This window comes from Fundulus heteroclitus, chromosome 6, assembly GCF_011125445.2.
Source record: "Fundulus heteroclitus isolate FHET01 chromosome 6, MU-UCD_Fhet_4.1, whole genome shotgun sequence".
Lineage (NCBI taxonomy): Eukaryota > Metazoa > Chordata > Actinopteri > Cyprinodontiformes > Fundulidae > Fundulus > Fundulus heteroclitus.
The window spans coordinates 8054179-8071373 of record NC_046366.1 but is presented as its reverse complement, the minus strand read 5'-3'; positions in this window follow the sequence as shown (position 1 = coordinate 8071373).

Sequence of the window (17195 nt, the reverse complement as noted above, 5' to 3'; positions counted from 1 at the left end):
ACATTAAGTAGCTTGCAAAAGTATTTGTACCCCCTAAACTTTTCTACATTTTCTCATAGATACTGGGAGTTTATGCGATCCATTTTCATTCTTCCTCCCCAAACTGCTATTACAGCTAATTTCCCATTCAAAACAAACCTATATATATATATAAAATATTAAAAAAGTATTTACTTGCACATTTGTTACAGCTTAATAGTTTAATATAGTTTTTACTTATAGCCTAAATGCCATTTTAACAGATCTGCAGTCAATATCAGTAATAATGCAACCATCTCCTGCAAACAGCATCAAGCAGATTTCACCTCAGCACTTGTTCACCTTCCTTCATTTGTCCCTCCCTCCCTTTCTGCCCTTCCTGTAAATCCCACAGCCCCCAGCTTCAGGGACCTGGGAAAGTAATTAAATGTCTGAAAATGACAAGCTCTCTTTCTCCCACTTTCAACAGCTGCAGAGCCCTTTTTCTCAGGACCTCAGGAACGACACATTGATTTCCCTGCAGTCCAATTCTCCCAGACAGTCTCTTCCTCAAATTTTTTTTCTTTCAGCCTGTGGAGAACTGGGTGGCAACATGAATGGGGAAGGAGTGCATAAAGGGCTGCACGATGTCTGGCCGTGCCACTGCAGGTTGCCTGTAGTGGCGTGGTCACATGTTTCTGTTTCTACCAATGGTTCCCAAGAGTTATCAGTGTTAACTTTCTGCTTAGTTCCCCTGACTGCCCCCACCAACCCTTTTTTTTGTTTTTTTACAGTTTTATGGGATGTATGCAGCTTTGAAAGAAAGGTCATTCAGCCACCCCACAGAGATGTCATTAGCCACACGCAGTTACCAATGACTTGTTGTCCGCTCATACCTGCTTCTCCTCCTGTCCTGTCCCCGGTCCAATAAAAGAATTTGGCTGTATCAAATAGGTCATGTAAAGCATTAATAAAAATGTCAATATTTTTAAATGAAACAAAAGGAAGCCGATAGATTCACAAATACTGTTGGACTTGTAATGGAGAAAAGCTGTTTAATGCACAAAACAAGTGACTCACAGGAACATGAATTACGAACAAAATAAGTGAGGGGGGGGGGGGGGCATCTGTTGAAGCAGCTCAGACAGTTTGGTAATTTTCTGACCTTGAAAGTGCCTTTGAAACATGTGGGCTGTACTCTAATGCCAAGTCAGAATGGATGGCTCAACGGTGAAAGTAGGGGCATAAATCGAGTGGTAATGAATTCAAGGGAATCCTTGTGCTGCTCATATATTTGGCAGAAATATGTTTGAAACTGTGTTAGTTTTATATGAAAGTGACTTTTCTTGCTGGTATAATATGTCCATTAAATTTGTTTTCAGTTTAATTTAAAATGACTATTTTTGGTGTTTAGTCATTGGCATCGGTAAATAATGCTGAATAAAGCCATACAATTTGAGTCATTAAGATCTGCTCTGTGCTCCTTGTAAGTTCATTAAAACCACTTGCAGCAGTCCAAAGAAAGAAGGATGCATTACAGCAATAACAGTGTGGATTTCTGGCGTCATTGGTTTTAAGTTTACATGCAAAAAACATCAGGCAGGTGTTATGATATTTTTCTAGGATGAACCCGGACACAGCACGCACGCACAGAGCTAGTTCTTAGGAGTGAGTTTATAGAACAGGGAGTGTAAGATGGATGATGAAGGGTGTAGGGTGCAGAAGCTGGCCGGCAGGAGGCGTGTTGAGAGACTGACCGGGAGGAACTCTGGAGCCAAAGACTAGCGACCAGGACGGAACATCTGAGCAGAGGACTTGAGACCAGAACATCAGAGCCGAGGACTTGAGACCAGAACGGCTCACCAGGAGTCGTGAACAGGAGTTGAGAACTTGAGTTGGAACAGAGCTGAGCTGGGTCTTAGGCAGTGACTTGAACAAAAACAAAGCTGAAGTAAGATCTTCTGGCTGATTGGAACAAAAACAAAGTTGGAGAAAAGACTTCTGGCTGACTGGAACAAAAAAACTGAGCTGACAAGGATTCTGGCAGAGACGGAGCGGGAGTGAACACTATGGACCGGCGACAAGAACAGAATGAGGTGAGTTTATAAAGAGGTGAACACAGGTGGCAACAGATCAGGGGTAATTGCAGCCTGACAGGTGGGACCAATCAGGCTGCGATGGCTAATACCAGAGGTTAATGTAGATTTGCAAATTAATACAATGAAAAATGATTGGAATTTAAATGAAATAGGGATAAAAACTGATATTTATTTAAGAACTACATATAATAATTACCTTAAAATTTATACAGATGGTTCTAAGAATTTAAAAGGATATGTGGGAATAGGAATATATGTTCCAGAGTTTAAAAAATGTATTTATAAAAGAATATCAGATCAATTGTCGGTTTTTACAGCAGAAATGGTGGCAGTTATATTAAGCTTGCAATGGGTGGAGGAGATTCGACCAATCAGGGTGGTGGTGTGCACAGATTCTAAAGCAGTAGTGGAAAGTATTAAGGGAGAAGGAAATAATAGAAAAGATTTGGTATTAGAAATTCATCATATTTTATTTAGATTATATAGGGGTGGCATAGATGTTTGGTTTTGTTGGGTATCAGCACATGAAGGAGTAAAAGGCAATGAAAAGGCAGATAAATTAGCTAAAAGGGCTTTGGAGGGGGAAATAACAATTTCAATTCCTTTTGGGAAAGGGGAAGGGAAATCACTTATTAAAAGTAAAGAAATGGAGGAATGGAAAAAAATATGGAATGAAGATAAGAAAGGAAGAAGATTATATGAAGTGCAAAAGTCAGTTCGAATTCGAAGCATTAATGAAAGAAACAGAAGAGAAGAAATAATAATTAGTAGATTAAGAATAGGTCATACCTACTTAAATGACATGCTTTATTTAATAGGAAGGAAAAATAGTGATAAATGTGAGAGATGTGGAGAAAAAGAAAATGTAGAACACATACTGATGAACTGTAAGTCATATAAACTCGAAAGGGAAGAATTAAAGAGAATAGTTAGAAGTATAGGGCATAAATCGAATCTTAAAGGTATATTAGGAAATGAAGGAAACATAACAGATATTCATAAATTAAGGAAAGCATTGTTTATTTATCTTAAGAATACAAAATTAAAAAATAGAATCTAATAGATGTGAAGTAACGCTACTACACACTCATGTACAGTAGGTGGCGATATGCACCTTAAAGTTGCTTGTGATCAGCCATAATCGAAAAGAAGAAGAAGAAGAACACTCCTCTGCTGGTTTGACATCATGCAACACCTACTCCTTGCCTGTCTACCTGATTTTTTGCTGCTTGCTGCTGGAATCTCTGTTTCTCTTTTACCTCAGCTTGCCATGGATTATTCCAGTCTCATCTGTGCAACTATCCTGTTGTGACTCTGCAAGTATTCACCCTGCCTTGCTGCTTATCCTGCTGTGGTTTTGGCCTACAAGTATTCATCCAGCCCAGCTGCTAATCCTATTGAGACTCTGACCTGCAAGTATTCACCCAGCCAAGCTACTAAACCCATTGTGGCTCTGCTCTGGCTCACTCTCTGCCATGCTGTGGAACCTGCTGCTGTGCTGTGGTCTCCTAGAACTCTCCGGGCCGTCAGCTCCTGCCATCATCTACACCCCTGTTCCAGTTTAGTCCTGCCGTTCTGGTTTCATCATCCACTATTCCATCAACCTTTCAATAAACTTTCAATTTTTGCTCCGTGTGTCTGGTTCTGAGTTCATTGAAGACAAAATCCTGACAGTTTCCTCACAACCTGGATTAAAAAATGTTTGAGGTTTACACCATTTTATTTACAGAACATGTCTGCAACTTTAAATATGTATTTTTTTTATTAGGAAGCATTAAAAAATAGGACAAAATTAACTTAAAACCTGGATAATTACCTCCTTTAGTGGCAACTACAGCTACAGGTGGCTTTGGATCAGTCTCTATGAGCTCGCCACCTCTTGCCACTGGGATTTTTGCCCATTTTTCAAGGCAAAACTACTCCTGCTAATTCATGTTGGATGTTTTTCACTTGTGAAGAGTAATCTTCATGCCTAACCACAGATTGTGAATTGGGTTAAGGTCTAGACTTTGACCAGGCCATTCCAACACATTTAACAGTATACTTCAGGTCATTGTCTTGCTGGTGGGTAAACCTCTCAAATCGCGGAGAGACTGACATGTTTTGCTCAAGAATATACTTTTATTTAGCACCGTCCATCTTTGCTTCCACTCGAACGAGTTTCTCAGTCTTTGCTCCTGTAAAACATTCAGACAGCATGATGCTGCCACCACCGTGCTTCAATGTGGGGATGCCGTTCTTGGGGTAATGGAATGTGTGTTTGTGCCAGACAGTATCTTTTTCTGGCCACTTTGTTCTCTGGGCTGCCTCTCTGTTTAATGCCCTCCAGTTCTGTTGGACGGCCCTCTTTTGGCAGGTTTGTAATGGTACCATTTGCTTTCCATTTGAAAATGATGGATTTGATGGAGCTCCGGGGAACATCAAAGATTTGGATAGTTTCATAGCAAAGGGGGTGGATACATAAGTATGCACATAGCAATTTTAAAAATTTAATACATATTTTTTTCTCATTACACTTTACCAACTTAGGCTGTTTCGTGTCGGACCATCAAAACAAAGACTAAAAACATTACATTACAGGTTGGAATGTAATAAATTAGGTAAAAAGCCAAAAAAAGGGGGGATGAATACTTTTGCAAGGCACTGTATAGCTACACCCTGACTAATATTTGGTTATCCACATTTGTTGTAGCCATTGATTTTTGGTGCTCTTCTGTAGAGAAATGTTAAAAACACTGTCTCATCACCACCTGTAGCAAGTGGTAAACTACTTCATCATATTCCTGTATCAAAATTCATAATAGTTTTATTAATATATTTTGTTCAGTGCCCCTTTTTGAAAAAAATCATCTTTGAGAATTGCTGTTTTCCAGGGAGCCTTAATTGCACACTTCATACCAAAAATGACTGGAGTATATATGTACTGTCAGAATCACAATATAAAGACTCAAATTGGAAACTGAATCTTTATAATGGATCTAATCTCTCATAGAATCAACAATGAACACATTAGTAATTACATATTTCAGTGATTGATAAAATAATCAAGACATCATCTAGCTACATACCAAAATCTAACTACTTAAAGGGAATTGTAAAGGGATTTGAAAATGATTAGATTAGATAATGTTTAGCTGATTAGAGATTACATTTTTCATGATGCCTGTTGTCTTATTTTGTCTCTCTCTGAAAGGGTGAATCAAGGTTTTCACGCATGATTTCGACTCTAAATCTCTGTCTAAGCTGCATGGAAATTTTGGTGAGAAAATAAAGTTCAACAGAGAAGGGCCTTGAGATCTGAAAGGTCCAGCATTATAGGACAAGACGAGAATATCTCCAGTTGGATAAGACATAATTTACTTTCTCGGAAACAACTTGAGTTTCTCCTCAAGGACCCCTTAACCCTCAGCTTTCTCTAGGTTGAAGGGTTTGTTGAGCTTGCTTCGCAGCTGTTCTGTCTACCCAGGGGTTATTCCAAGGCTCTTGTTTCTGTGGGTCCTTTCTTTGGATTCAGAATAGAATTCTGAGCAGAGGTGGGCACAACTAACCAAAAAGCTAGCTTTGCAAACTCATATTCTCCAAATGCAAAAAATTAGCTTCACTAAGTTAAACAGATGATAAATAAGGACATTTTAGGATGCTAACTGGTAAGCAACTGTTGTCTCTGTCAGACGTCTTCAGACAAAAGATGCTGTACGCACACACACTGCGCATGACGAACATGCGCAGTGCTGCCTGCATGTTTAAGTGGATTGCTGTTTGGTTAAGGCAAGGCTAGGCAAATTTATTTATATAGCACAATTCAGCACAGATACAATGCAAAGTGCTTTACATGATTAAAATATAGGAAAATAAAATAGAATACAAAGCAAGTAGGGATAGAATGTAGAAACAAAAAACAGTTCAAAAACATAAAGAAAACACACTTTGTTTTTCTGACTTTAATAAGACAATATTACAGTTCAATATGAAGGCGCAATCTGAATAATCAGATTTACAGGCAATAAAACGGCTAACTATCTGTTACGCCAGTCAGGACGTGACAGCTTGCATTAGTTCGGGACGTGACAGACTGCACTTCCCATGATGCAAGGTGGTCAAAATGGCCACCAACTCCCATCATGCAATACGGCCCAAAATGGCCGCGACCCTAACAACAAAGCAAAGAGATAACGTTGCTAGGGAAAGGTATAAAACCCAGCCGCACCTGCGTTCTGCCTTCTTTTGGCACGCCGCCATCTCAAGAAGACACCACAGCTGTTACACTCAGTGGGTTTTCAACCCCACACGGCACGTGCTCGAGTTTCTCGCTGGACCGAGATTTACCGAAGCAACTTTGTCCATGCGCCGTAGATTTCTCCATCTTTTTCCCTCTCTCTTTGTTTCTATCTCTGCCTGTTCTTATCAGTTCAATCTCTTTGTGTTGAAACTCAGTTCGCGATTTGTTTAAACTCCCCAGCTAAGCCGCTCCCTCTCTGGGCTAGGTACCACCCCACATTAGCGTAAGCATGGTTACGTCATTAAGACCTCCCCTTACGCATCACGCAAGGTGATGCATAAGGGTCACATGTCGTCATACTCGCCATCTTGGGAAGGTACAGCGTGGTTAAGCTTTAACTAGCTTGCTGAAAAGCGTCTGAAGCGCCCATCCCCGTTCTCAGAGCTATTTCTGCCTTTCAATGATGCGACGTCAAATGCCGACGTCTTGAATGTGATGTTTAAACAACTGTGAGTTGAATTAATATTTGCTACCTCTCATTTTAATCAATTTTTGACTTTTATTTCCACATATATTTTGCATGTTTAGTTTAGTAGCGAGTAGAATTCCAAGGTTGTTGAATCAGAGAATTACTATAACAGGGAATTGCCTTTGGTTCAATAAAAACAACAACAACTGTGGAATAGTAATTGTTTGTGTTCATTCCAATTCACAGTTGCATGGTCATTCAGAATTCAGAATTACCTCCTTTTTGAGTTAACATCCGATATTAACACAGAGACATTTTCATTGGATTGGTGATAAAAAGGGTAACGGTTTAAACTCTAATTGCAGTTATAAGTTGAGTTATTACGGTTGCTGGATAAATCTGATCGGTAAAAACCCGATCAGATCATCCGGCACAACTGAGTTCATAACAGCTAATTAATAAATGCATTAGTAGTATAAATCATTACAAGCTTATAACTCTAGCATCACTACCATTTGAATCGTATTTTGTCATAGCTACTATTTGAGTTGAATGACTTATTAAAATTATAATACCAAATTATAATTAATAATAATAATCATATTCAATCAGCTTCTGGCATAACACTAGCATTATTCTACATGTTTATTTATCATTGTAGGTCAATAACAGCTGAGTTTTGTCAATCCTCCTTGTGGTCAGACATTTTTCCCCTCTGCTGTGGCACTTGAAGCATGTGGGGGTTGTTACACTGTGTCTTTTTGTATGATCCAGCTGCTGATTTTTACCCTGTGCTCTGCTCCTGCTTTTATAGATTGTTACACATAATCTTTGTTGTTGCAATTTACAGCAACATTTTTGTCATCTGAATCTCCACCCTGACCAAACATTTTTTCTCCTGTATTGGCCAGGGCGCCACTGTGTGTAGACACGCATGCCGAATGCTGAGTTTGAAGTTGATCTTTGAGCAGATGTTTCATGTTTGTGCGCAAGTGGACTCAGCTAGGCGTTAACTCCCACTTAACCTTAATCCACTAGCAATAATCTTAAGCCTATATGAAATAACACAATAGGAAATAGCACTTTTATTGATGTATTATTACCCCAAATTCTATGAGTATACGTGCAGCCCTTTAAGCTCTGCTCTTCACTGAACCTCAAAAACAATAGGCTATTTGGGAACTGATTGTCTGGTCCCAGCATCATTTATTGTCAATGAGTCAGGTTGAGGTTAAGGCAATGAGAGGGACGAAACACTTTCTCTTTTCAGTTCTGCACTGAGCGTGAAGAATAAATATAGTGGGGAAAATGCATAAATACAGACTGTAAAGCACCGTTTTCAAAGAGGAAGGAAGAGGAATGAAGACCCTAAAAATGCCCCTTAAAAGTATACACTGCCATTACCATGTGGCTAAATTGAGTATGTGCACCTCAATTCAAGCACATGAACACACAGCAACCCCACAGCGCCCCTATTCCAAAAGAAAATCTGCCACTCTTCTGTTTCTCTGTGCCCCCTAAGAGTCCCATTTGGCACACAACATGGTAATATCTATATACCACCTTCTCATGCTGACGGTTTCTTATAAAATGGGACTGTTCTCCCAGCTGCCCTCTGGATTGAGGTTCCGCAGCAACCGCTGCAAGTCCACCAGGTTCTGCAACAGCTTTTTCCCTGCTGCCATCATCTTTTAACAATCTGAACAAAACCATTACCTTCAGATGAAAGAAAATTGGTCAAGGGAACTCAAGCCTACTATAAAATGGAAGATAAAGGAATACCAATGTCGGTGTCCATTGTGAAACTCGTATTATAACAAAACTGACTGAAAAGTTACCATCAACGAAAGATTTCCCCAGCCCAAAATCTTCAACCTTGATTAAAGTTTGTAGTTGCCCACATGGACAAGCTAAGTGCCTCCTGGAGAATGTTTTGATGGCCAGAGTAGAAAAAGATTGCGGTATCTGCAAACAATGACAAGAATGCAATTTGAAGCAGTCACAGTGTCGCTTTTTAACTACACAACAGGATGCCAACCTGTGCATGCCTCTTGCCCACTGACAGCTGGAGATAGGCACCAGCACCCCTCGCGACCCCAATAGGGATAAGCATGTTAGAAAATGGATGGATGGATGGATGGATGGAACCTGTGCATTCCACAATGTGGATGGACTTACTAGTAAAGAGGACCACATTACCTCAACTTAACAGCTGACATGTTGAAACTTGGCCACAATTTACTGGTCAAACAGCACAAAAGATGTTCAAGCATCTTAACCTGACTCGCCAGATGGATTTCGTTCCACAGAGCTCCACGTGGATCCACACGGATCCACACATCAATCTGGAATCGCTTCTATTAGGAGGGATTTCAATACCACATAAAATGCACGAGCCAATCAGGATTGGCAGGCGGGATTTCCATAGATGTGACGTATCAGAGAAGCGACTGTTTGGATTCAGACAACAATCGTGGCTCGCAGCAAGGAAGCAAGTGGTGACACTGGTGCTGCTATTTCATCAGTGTTGTCCTTAGTGGCACTTTTTGGAACGGGCGAACCAGTCAGCTGAAAAGGTAGCACTTTTTTTTGTCCTGTCTGACAACGTGGCATTAAGAATTGTTGTATTAATGCCAAAAACAGCCCAACAGGTTTTACCTTCACAAGCGGAACCTTACTGCATTCACCATAGTGATCCGCTTGATTTATACATGCAATAAGCTTTATTATAATTTATTCAGGGAATATTTCATGTTATATGGACACAGAAACAAGAAGGTAGAAGAGAAAAAAAGGAGAAATGGTGAAAGAGATAGAGGATAGAAAATCAAGACAACCTCAGTCTGCTTCTTCACCTGCAAAGACAGATGTAAAAAGAACAGCACGACCAGCTGATAAAGTATTAAAGATACAATCAAGAATATTTAATTATTAGATTAAGTATTAATTAATATGGCATGTATAAAGTGGCAGCTGAATATAATAATAGGGGTTTTCTGTATAGAAGTGAGTCTGTAAGTACCTGGATTCAAGCACCTGTAGGTGTTATTAAGAGTGCTTAGGTATGTAAGGTTTATCCATGAGAAAAATGCTCAATATTAGTTGTAAGGAGCCAAAGACCTGCCCCCCAGAGCACCGAGGCAGACGCCAGGGGAACCAAAACCCCAGATGCCCAAAGGGACCCCCAAAGTAAAGGTGCCCAAGAGGGGCCAACAGCACAGGAAATCTGCCTCTCCAACTCAAGGGAAGAGGAGAGACGGTCCCAAGGAAACCCCCAACAGCCACATACTGCAAAAGCCCCCGGGAGCCGCGGGGACGAGCCCGTGGACTTCGGCGGCAGCCAGCTACGGCTGAGCTGATCCGGTCATGGGCTCCAAGGACCTGAGGCCCCCGGGGTGCCCCGTGAAGCACCCACCAGGAGCGTGCCGACACCTGCTCGGGCACCGGACACCGAGTATCACCAGGCCAAGGTGCCCGTCAGGTCAATGACACATAGCAATTAAAAATTTTAATATGTGCCCCAAAAGTGTCAATTCCTCACTGCATGTAGCTGCAAGCGCTCATGTTTGCTGTGAATAGAAGCTGCAGCCTTGCACACTGCACAGAGGCTGACAGGCTGGAGGCTTATAAGACAAGGAAAGACCATGAGGAGGAACACTTCACCTCTGGGCGTTTCAAATGGACCAGGAAACGGGGCTGCGGAGGATCCACACACAGTGCAATTGTCTAATGTAATTAGTGGCTAAAGTCAGTCACACTAAAGAGTGGAGTGACCTGGGAAGTTCGGTCGGTCTTTTTTCAAGCTGAACCGGTCGGTGGTCGAACAGTTTTTTTTTTCTTCTTTCTACCCAATAATAAAACAGTGATGCGCGGGCGCAAAGCCATCCTCGTGGCAACAGGTGGCACAGTACAGCATCACACTCAGAGTCAATGTGATAAAGAAGAAAAAGAAAGAAACTGAAGGAGGTTAAAGTACCAAAGATACTGGAAAGAAAGGGAAAGAACTAATTGGAGTAGAAAAAACGTCTGCATGATGCAGCCTGTGTGCAAAATTAACCAGTTAAGTTTTTACCACTGTTTTAACTGTGGGACCACTGTCCTTTACTGGAGAGGCCGAGGTCAGCATGAGTTCAGTCAGCCAGGCCAGTAATGGGCTGAAGAGCATGACTACTGGTTAGTAAACATTCCTACATGATATCATCCCATCCAAACTTGACCGATATTATGAGTGTGTTTAGAATGTGTCCAGGGCACACAGAGCATTAAAGGTTACACTATATGTATAATTACACTATATAATACTATAATTATTTAATTACTCTGCTTCATTAATTAAAATGAATGTCAATTCAAACTGGCTCACTCGGGAAAAAAAGACATTACAGGGGAGAGTCTGTATTCAAAACTATTGACTACATCCTGTTTTCCAATTGGATTTCTACATTAACCTATTTTTACAAGCCCAAGAAAAATATAAATAAGTTGAACAATTCCCTTTCTGTGTTTGTGTGTTTGGCTCTTTCCTTATTTTGTTTTTAATTTTATTTGTGTTCTAACACTGTGCATTCTATCATGTTTATTATTGTTATTTGTAGCTGTGGAGGCCAGTTTCAGTCGAGGTTGTGGGGTTGTTCCAGACAGAATGATGCCAGTCATAGGAGTGCGAAGGAGACAGATGAGGAGGGACAGGAGAAAGAGAAGGAGAAAGTGATGGAGGTGGAGGAAGAGGAGCAGGAACCACCTAAAAACAGTGCCAGGTACAAGTGCAGGGCTTGGTTGGTGATAGCGGCTGCATTGAATCATATAAATAATAAAATAAGCTTTTTGACATCTTGTAGGTAACAGGCTGAAAAGGTTGATTGATTTCAGGTCTAGCTTGCCCCTGTGCATAATGTAGCCTTTTATTTGCAGATTTTCAATCCACAGACCACATCGGCCATTTACTGACATCGCGCTATATCCAAGATGGCGGCTGTTCTGTTTTGGCTTTCCCTGCGTTGCTCTCGTTAGAATCAAAGGTTGGTTTCTATGTGAGTGGTTGATGTAGTGCGTCAGTAAAGATGACGGACTAGTGCTTTATCCAATCATATGCAAGGATTTTTGGTAAGGACCCTCCTTCTGAAATCCACCTCCAAAGGAGCAATCCCAGATGTATGTGTGGAGCTCTGAGGAACTAAATCCATGTGGCGAGAGTCAGGTTACAAGGATCTTGCTTGTTGCTACAAAAGACACAGGGTTTTGCTGCAACAAACCAAAAGAAATTCATATCAGTATAGTGGGAACCCTATTTTCTAGACTGGGTCATTTTAACCTGTTGACGATTAGAAAAACTCCACATTAAATTCTAACTTGTGCACTAAATTCTTTAATAGCCATTGAAGTTGTATTTTGAATCATGTTTCTTCCAACTTTCCACCCACCATATAAAGACATTGTTAAATAGCCCACTATTATGATATCCATGCCAATTATTAGAATATGTAAATTTCTGACTAGAACTCTGAGACAAATGTTGTTACATAAATGTCTTTGTCAAGACTATCATGTATTTCTATCATTATGCTAATGAACACTATTAAAGCTAATCAAAACTCACTGTCAGCATGCGCATTACTTCATGTTCACAGTAGCATTGATGGATGTTAAATTTGTTCAGCTAGATCTGACATCCATCAATGAGATTTTAATGAAGTTAAGTTATCTTAGCATTCATAAAGATCACATAGAAAAAATTTAAAGTCAGGTCAGCTTTTAAAGCTGTCTCTTTTTGACAGATATCAGACCTATAGTAGTTGTAATTGGTTAGATGTTTTTCAGCAGAGTGGAGAAAAAAGTCACAATCCTCATTTAGCTGACAACTCATTCTTTCCCTATAAATGGCCCTATCCTGGATTCTTGTGATCACAACACAAAATACTTTTCAGAGCTGTGACTGCTGAGGAAGCTTTATCTATGTGCAACTGCAGCATCAAGTGAAATTGACAGAATTAACAGCTTTAAAGAAATGTCGATTGAATAGCTTTAGGTGATACTAAGTTCTTTAGAAGTAGAGATGAGGCAGGTAACCATGCAAGCGTTTTTCCTCATACGATGCATAATGAGGAAGTCAAGAATTTGTCAGACCCAGTGCAAAATATGGATCTGACAATCTATTTTTCATCTAATCCTCTGATACATGTTGACAACAGTCTGATACATCCATTTGAGAGGTGAGCAGGGAAACAGAAATATTGAAATGCTGACTGAAAAATGCATTAATAACTTGTCCACCACTTTTCAAGAAACACCTGTTGAATTGTTTAACACCATGGGAATCAGCTAACACTAATGCAGCAACACTTTAGGACTAGAGGCTTGGTGTAATAAACTCGCCGAAGTTCCTACCAAGCATTAGAGTGGGTAAGAATAACAAATTTGGGTGACCTTCAATATGGCATGATTGTTGATGCCAGAAGGAATAGTTTGAGTGTTCTAGAAACAGCTGATTTACTGAGATTTTTAACCAAAGCCGTGCCTTGGGTTTAAAGAGAACTGATGGAATAACCAGTGTGCAGCATTTGTGTTAATAAGAAGGACTTGTTGATGTCATCTGTCAGAGGAGAATGCACAGACTTGTTAGAGAGGATTAAAAAAAGGCTCAAATAACCCCTAGCCACAACCACTGGTGGATCTCTGATGAATTGTGTCCTGGAGGAGTACTTACTTCAGCCACCCCACCAACCAATTAGAATGCAAGAACTGTAACTGAGATTCTGGAGTTGGATAAAATGCACGACATTGCCACACCTACTCTCCACTGGTTATATTGTGACTGAGACCAGGGAACACCCCTACCTAGGGGTGCACCAACTCATTGACAGCAAATTCTTAGAAGCAATAGAAAACTTGTTTAAGACACAACTGATATATAAGCTTTTACTGACAAGGTTTTTTGAACAGTTACACTACTATATCAGAGACATCAATAAGCTGGTCAGTGCAAGGTCACAAATTTAAATCATATGTTCTGAACATGCAGGGAGGTTGGGTGCAAACTGCCAAGGTGGATATTAGGTACCTTGTTTATGCTTTTGGTTTCATCCTCCTTTAGATGTTGTGGTATATGATAACTGGACTTTTCAACAGAGCTCAATAGAATATTGGACATGCGGGTCACAATTTTGATCTTTCTAGGCCAACATCAGATTTTGTTACCTTGCCAGCCAGATTGATAATATGGAGCACTCTCCGTTCTGCACATTATCAATATGGGCCTGCTCCTATGGAATCTGTTTGGGGAAAGGCGGGACCTTCAGCAGAACTCTCCGAGCTTACTGGACAAAATTACATCTAGTGCCTGCCTTCCAAAGGCTGGTTTATAATAATAATAATAATAATAATAATAATAATAATAATAATAATAATAATAATAATAATAATAATACATTCAATTCAAAAGGCGCCTTTCTGGACACTCAAGGTCACCGTACAAAAAGATAAAAACACAATGTCAGAAACAAAGTCAAAACACAGAATAAAAACCATTTAAAAAAATACAAAGGCTGAGACAGGGAAATTGATACTAAAGAGAATAGGCAATCTTAAACAGATGAGTTTTGAGTTGTAATTTGAAATGGAGAAGTGAGTCTGTGTTTCTAAGTAGGGGTTGTAGAGAGTTCCTGTGGACAGACAGATGTAAAGCAGATGAGGATCTAAGAGCACAGGAGGTGGTGGGAACATGCAGGAGGCCTGACAGATATGCGGGGGGGGAGGGGGGGGGACAAGGTGGTGAAGGGCCTTAAATGTCACCATGAGAATTTTGTATTGAAAACTGATTGGGGAGCCAGTGGAGCTGTTCGGAGGACCGGGATGTTGTGGTGGATAGAGGGAGTTCTTGTTATGATGTGAACAGCTGAGTTCTGGACCAGTTGTAGTTTATGGAGTGATTTTTGAGGAAGGCCAAAGAGGAGAGAGTTGCAATAATCCAGTCGGGAGGTGACGAGACTGTGGACAAGTATGGCAGCAATGTGTGGGGTAAGGGAGGGACGGAGGCAGTTGATGTTTCATAAGTGGAAGTAGGCAGACCGGGTAATGTAATTGATATGCGATTGAAAGGATAAGGTGCTATCGAGGATGACACCCATACTCTTAACCTGGGGGGAGGGGGAGATGGAGGAGCTGTCAATAATAAGTGGGAAGCTGTCGGTTTTGGAAAGAGTTGATTTAGTGCCAATGAGGAGAACCTCAGTTTTACTACTGTTTATTTGAAGGAAGTTGTTGGTGAACCAGGCTTTTATTTCACAGATGCAATCTGTGAGGGAGGTGGGCGGAAGAGAGGACGATGGTTTCGTGGTGAGGTAGAACTGGGTGTCATCGGCATAGCAGTGGATGTTGAATTTGGGGAAGATATTGCCAAGGGGAAGGAGGCAGATGATGAAGAGGAGGGGGCACACCTGAAGTGATGGGGGAGGGGGTGGATTTGAGGGTCTTCAGTTGAATAAACTGAGTGCGGCCGGAGAAGTAGGAAATAAACCAATCCAACGGAGTGTTAGCGATGCCAATGGAAGAAAGCCTACTGAGTAGGGTGGTGTGACAGATGGTACCATAAGCTGCACTCAGGATGAGAATGGTGAGTAATCCAGAGTCAGATGCCATGAGGAGGACATAGGTGAGTTTGATGAGTCCAGTTTCAGTGCTATGGAGTGGCTGGAAACCAGACTGGAACTCTTCATACAGGCTGTTAGCAGATAGGTGAGAATGGAGCTGGGAGGCAACTGTTTTTTCAAGAATTTTGGAAATGAAGGGTAAGTTGGAGATAGGATGGAGGTTGTTGAAGTTGATGGGGTCGGCACCAGGTTTTTCTTTTACAATCGGGGTGATGGCAGCAGTTTTGAGAGGTGTAGGGATAGTTCCAGTGGTGAGGGAGGTGCAGATGATAGTGGAAATGAGGGGGACCAGAGAGGGGAGGCAGGTTTTGACAATTTGCATTGGGAGGGGGTCCAATTGACAGGTGGATGGTTTGGATTTCCGGATGAGCTCTGTAATTTCCGAGACAGTGGAAAGATGGAAGGAGGAGAATGAGCTTGTAGGTGGGGGGAGATCAGCTGAGGTGATGAGATGGGTCTTTGATCCAAGGTTCTGATGAATGTTCTTTACTTTTCCTGTGAAATATGACATGATGTCATTGCAGAAGGACGTTAAGTAAAGGTGCGGGGCAAAGAGTCCTGGGGTTTGATGGTATTGTTGAGTACAGAGAAAGGTGACTTAGAGCTGTGTTGATTGGCAGTGATTAAGCTGGAGTAGTACTGTGGTTTAGTGCTGGCAATAGAGTCCTTATAGTGAACGAGGTGATTATCGTACATTTCTTTGTGTATAGTGAGACCAGTTTTTCTATAAAGTCTTTCAAGTTGACGCCCTTTGGCTTTCATGCGTCGGAGATTGGGGTGAACCAGGGGGTGGAGACGGAGAAAGAAACAAATCTGTTTTTTAGTGAAGCAAGTGAGTCAAGAATATTATGGAGACCAGTGTTGTAGTGAGAGACCAGATCATCAGATTATTGAAGTCAAGGAGGCAGGATGAGTGGATACTTGAAATGAGGGTGTAGGGATCAATGTTCTTTATGTTCCCGAAAGATATGAGGCGGGATGTTTTAGAGACAGAGAGAGTAAGATTCACTGCAAATGAGAGGAGAAAATGGTCAGTTATGGGGAGTTCATCAGATGTTATGCTGAGAGGGATGACGCCAGAGCAGCAGATTAAATCCAGATTATGTCCTTTGGAGTGTGTGGGAGTAGTGGGGTATTACTGACACCCACAACTCTCTAGGCAGGAAGTCTTTGGTGAGAGCCAAAATGGTATTGTCCATGTGGATATTGAAATCACCCAGCAGAGTTAAGTTTGGTGAGAGGATAGATGGGTGAGAAAATCAGCCATTACCATGTGGCTAAGGACTCGGGCAGCAGAAGCGGGGAAAAAAATAAAACAAAAAACGGCAGGTGAGGCTCAAACCGGGGCAGGACAGGTGAGCTACCGATAGTAGCCTAGTTGGGACTCTCACAAACTGTAGTGCCGGCGAAGCGTAGCCGTATTCCCAGTAAAAACAAATGCACTGTCCGAAGTTAAAAAAGTTAAAAAGCAGCAAGTCGTGCCAGCGTTCACTCGTGCCAGGTGCTGAATGACAGATGTTAGTTTCAGCCAATTACAGTATCAAATTAAAATGTATACAGCAGGCGTCATGAGAAACCACAAGAAGGTAAGTTAAATTGTGGATTTTTACAAAACAGATGTCATAGCAGCTACGTGTGCGTCCTCCTGCGCTGCCATGTTTATGATGGTTCGGCTGTGGGCTCGGCAGCTCTTGCTTTCATCGCACCGGTGTGTCCCGCCTTAAACCACAATATTGCAATGTGATTGGCCCAAAACGTTGTTGGTTTGGACAGAAATGGTTGAAGCAGGAGCGGTACAGGATGGA